At 44.4% G+C, this 5,000-nt stretch overlaps 1 long non-coding RNA gene across 2 annotated transcripts in view; it reads left to right on the forward strand.

Annotated features, from left to right (window-relative positions):
- Nucleotides 1–5,000, forward strand: part of LOC143512005 (uncharacterized) — a 98,165-nt gene that overhangs the window by 37,620 nt on the left and 55,545 nt on the right. For both annotated transcript variants that reach the window (XR_013130335.1, XR_013130334.1), the window contains exon 3: nt 3,437–3,491. This is a non-coding gene — a long non-coding RNA (uncharacterized LOC143512005). The remainder of the gene's footprint in view (nt 1–3,436; nt 3,492–5,000) is intronic.

The raw sequence follows: 5,000 nt of genomic DNA on the forward strand, positions 1-5,000 counted from the left end.
TGTATGAGGAGTGAGGCACACGTGCATTATGTCCTGGGTGTACATTTACATTTACATTGCATTATGTCCTGGGTGTATGAGGAGTGAGGCACACGTACATTATGTCCTGGGTGTATGAGGAGTGAGGCACACGTGTGTTATGTCCTGGGTATATGAGGAATGAGGCACACGTGCGTTATGTCCTGGGTGTATGAGGCACACGTGCGTTATGTCCTGGGTGTATGAGGCACACGTGTGTTATGTCCTGGGTATATGAGGAATGAGGCACACGTGCGTTATGTCCTAGGTGTATTAGGCACACGTGCGTTATGTCCTGGGTGTATGAGGCACACGTGTGTTATGTCCTGGGTATATGAGGAATGAGGCACACGTGCGTTATGTCCTAGGTGTATTAGGCACACGTGCGTTATGTCCTGGGTGTATGAGGCACACGTGTGTTATGTCCTGGGTATATGAGGAATGAGGCACACGTGCGTTATGTCCTAGGTGTATTAGGCACACGTGCGTTATGTCCTGGGTGTATGAGGCACACGTGTGTTATGTCCTGGGTATATGAGGAATGAGGCACACGTGCAACCTTCACCTCTGCTGCTTCCTCTTTCTGTTGCTTTATCATGAACTACAACAAAGCCCTTTGTTTAGATCACATCATGACACGGAGACACCAGATCACCAGATCACCAGCCTCTGTGTAAAAGAGTGAGCAGAGAAACAAAAAAACTTTCAAATCACAGTTTCACCATAAAGAGAAGCAGAAAGAGGGTGAGAGGTTCTTTATTCTACTGTGGAAATACTTTAAAGGTTGAACTAAATAAGCCCATTGCTTTAAGCGACACAGTTCAGAGACGGGACGTGGGAGAGCGTGGACGGTGATCGCCCAGCTGTAATTCCCAGTACGGAGCAGCGTTGAGCTCAGCTTGCATTTGTTGGCTGCTACTGCTGAAATCCATATAGCGTTCCGGATCCAGGGCGAGCATTCCCACGCCTGCCGTGGTGCCATCTTACCAAATAACATTTCTGGGAAGAGGATCTTCCTTTGTTCTGAGGTGATCTGTATCTCTGAGGCTGCGCAGAACGATACATGCATTAGGAAAAGCACGCTCCAGTTTTTAGGGGCTGACGGCAAGAATGTTCCAGGTTGGATTTGCTACCGCCAGCATAAGTGAAAGCTTGACCTTAGGACCAGTTTTACTTTTCTTTTTATTATAAAATCTTTTGACTTTTCACTGTTGCATACTAGCACATTTCATATGAATTGAATATATATATCTATGTAATAATTTGCCAAATGTAATATTTAGTAAATTACTATTATTTATTTTTGATATTTTATTCACATCACAAAAAATTGTGATTATTTATATTCTTCCAACCTGTTATTATTAAAATTAATACACACAATCTTCGTTTGTTTGTTTTTTTTTTTAAGAAATAAACATTTTAATTTTAAATGCATTTTATTGACATGATTTTGTTTTAATTTAACTCTCCATACTTACTCAGACCGTTTTACTTTTATATTCCTGTTGCGATGCACGTTACTTGCAAAAACAAACATGGCTTTTGCCCTTCACGTACTCTTTTTCAACACCGGCGTCGACACAGAAACAGCGAGCAATAAGGTGGACTTGTGTCTCGTGCGGGGTAATATCGGTGACGCGCGCGGCCGGGTCCGCCACTTCGCGAGCGCCGTGGGACGTTCCCGGCGGAGTGCGGCTGACACTGGAAGATTAGCCGTGAGCAGCACTTAGGGCGCGCGCCGGTAATTTGGGTAATTTTATTGCGGGGTTTGTCTATCCTGAAATTACGACGCCACTGTCTTTGTGTGCGCTGTAATTTCCCCGTTTCCCTCGCCGTGATTGAAGTGAAATGGAGGCTACTGGCGCTCGTGTTTTCTCATACAAAGAACAGCCTCATCTCACAGCTACTCTGTCCTGTCGACTCCACTCCGTTCGCTCATATTCAAGTTAAAAGTGACTTTAAGGGAGTCGCACTGAGAAACTGGTAAAACCTATAAAAAGAGAGCTGATAAAACTAGTAAAGATAAGACTGATAAATCTGATCCGGATAAAACATTTAAAATGTGAAAACGCAACGTTTCTTTTATATAAACGCAGTTCATTTTTTGTCCTAATTGTTGTCTTTAGTGATTTGAAATGATGATTCTTGTGCAGGCCAATATATAGATATTTATACAGAAACAATAATTTCAGGTAATTCAAATGATTAGTCATTTGAATAATAATTTTAAAATGTAAAAAGGTTCTTTGGAGTGTGTGAAAGAAAGTACAATAAGGGGAGAGAAATGGAGAGAGAAATGTTTGTATTCTTTTGGCATCGGGTGATGCCCTGATTTTTATTTTGTTCTATGATCTATTTTAGAAATTTTGTCTTAAAATACTACACCCTTAGTTTGTAGCACAAGCTCTTGCATTCACGACATGTGTCTTCAATTCATGGGGTTTTCTTAAGTTTATGCGCACATACTCGAGTGTTTAAGATGGTTTATCCTGTAAGGAATAATGGTATACATTTGTCCTGATTGTAGCCAAACTGTTAAAGCCCGTTCAAGGTCTGAAAAGGGTCTGTGACAAAATGCTCTGCTGTTTACCATGGAGACAAGGGTAGCACCACTCTCCGTTTCTCTGGTAACCGAGGCCTTTCTCCACGGCGACGGCTATTGAGCTCCCAGGGAGAGACAAAGGAGTGGTCTGCGCTGGTAATTTCTTATCTGGAAAAAAAAGCCCATTAGTGCCCGGGCTTAACTAGGGCCCACACTGGAGTAAGGCAGAATCATTGTCATGCAGCCCCACTGTTGGGGGGTGGGGGTGGCTGTTAAGGGGTGTGTGTGTGTGTGTGTGTGTGTGTGTGTGTGTGTGTGTGTGGGTGTGTGTGGTGGTTGTGGTGAAGGTGGTATCTAGATTTTGCTGTCCCTTCTCTGTGCCAGAGATGTAAATAAACATTTGCTGCGCCTCAGTAAATCAGAAGAAATTGGCCAGTGTCTCCAGTCTCGTGTTAAGAAAGAAACTATTATGCTGATATTGAGAAGCTTTTATTGGGCTGCTGTGATTGTGCCTGAATTAAACAGGATCTCTGTAAGGTGCAGGTGAATCGTGTGACAGGTTGGAGCATGGATTTGTAATTCTCTTAACGTGTATGTTTGCTATATTCATTTACACATTACAAAACCAACCTGTTATTGCTGTTGGTTTAAAACACAATAAAAGGAAACTTTGACAAGAACACTGAACAAATCCTTTACATAAACATAAATGGGCTTCTCTGTTTGCTAGCTGCAGTTTGCAATGACCAAACAAAAGTCCAGAATTTAGTGTGTGGAAACCTGTGGCTGTAAGGAAGAGATGGAGAAACATGGTCTGGATTATTTGTATCATGGACTGAACTTCTATTGATCTGTGCCTCCTGTTCTCAACAGACTTCCGATAAAGACATGAAGAAGAAGGAAGAGAGGGAGGTAGTGGAGGAGAGAGGTAAGTCAAGTGACCGTGGAGAAGAGATATCGACCTCCCTCCAAATCCCCCACAGGAACCTAGTGAACCCCTTGCTTAAATGCCACAACCCACCTTTTCTCTAGCTGTGGATTGATGTGACATTTGACATAATTGTTAGGACAATCTCTCTCTCTCTCTCTCTCTCTCTCTCTCTCTCTCACTCCCTCTCTCTCTGGTTTCCTTCTCTTGTGTCTGCTCTCTTTCACTTCTGGATCCTCCCCGTCAGTAATATGGCACGTGAGAGTAATGTCGAGTTTTACTTGTACAAACAGAGTGTTTGGGCTCAAGCTGCACTCCTCTCTCAAAGCTCCTTGGAGGAGGGAGATGGTCGGCTACAGTGGAAAAGGCTGGAGGCTCCTGTGGGTTCCAGGTTGCTGGAGTGGTTTGCATTGCTTCGCTGCTTGAGATGTGTTTGGGCACAATTACAAAAGTGGCCGCTTATGGTGGCTCATTCAAGGCCCATCGTTTGTCATCGTTTATTGAAGCAGACAGGAGGTAAACGCTACATGGGCCGATTTTCAGTGCTTCTGCGGTGTATTTTTGTTTATCTTGGGACTTATTTAATTCTTTGTGTCACGCTACGCTGTTTGTGTTTTGTCAGTCTCGGCGCAACACTCGTTTATTCCGGACGGCTCGGATTGTTAACTGTGTCCACACCCCCAAATTTTCCCAAAGTGCATCACTGCGCAGTCTTATCAAAGTCCCACCACTGCTCTCATTAATATGGAGTCCAGTCTGCTGAGTCCCCTGCATCATTGTCTGGCTGTAGGAGGCAGGCTAATCACTCAGCCCCTATCAGCTGGCCGACAGGAGGCCAGCAATCACGCCTGACAGCCAGTCAGGAATCATGAGAGATCGGGAGAGGTTAAACAAGGCTGACAGACGTGATAATGACAACTCGACTATAAATTAAGATCTGACTATGATAAAGCAGAAAAAAATCCCCCTAACCCATTTCAAATGCAAGAGCACTGTTCTGGTTTCCGTGTTTGTATGTGTGTGTGTGTGTGTGTGTGTGTGTGTGTATGTGTGTGTGGTAGAGTATAGGAGTGAGGTAGTGTGTGAGAGTGAGGTAGGGTGTGGGAACGAGGTAGACTGGGAGTGAGGTAGATTGTGGGAGTGAGGTAGAGTGTGAGTGTGAGGGTGTTGTGCCACCATGGTTCTGCTGTCTGCTGATGTCCAGTGGTGTTTTCCTCTCCGCTGAACGGGTCTGTGGCAAACCTGTGCTGACGTCTGATAACATGTCCATCTGATAACGTCCAGCGAGTTCCTACTATCTGACAGGAGCCTCCTCTCTGATGAGGGCTGGAATGGGACTTGGGGAAGAAAGGAGCAGAGGAAGAGGAGAGATTGAGAGGTTAGGGGAAGAAAGAGTTCAGTAATATGTTGTAATGAGCAGGGCACCATTTTGATCGGTGCTGGTCCAGACACACAAGCTCCGTCGTGGATATCGACACAGACTGCAGCAGCATCTTCTCTGGGAAGAGA

Source organism: Brachyhypopomus gauderio, chromosome 4, assembly GCF_052324685.1.
Source record: "Brachyhypopomus gauderio isolate BG-103 chromosome 4, BGAUD_0.2, whole genome shotgun sequence".
Taxonomy (NCBI): Eukaryota; Metazoa; Chordata; class Actinopteri; order Gymnotiformes; family Hypopomidae; genus Brachyhypopomus; species Brachyhypopomus gauderio.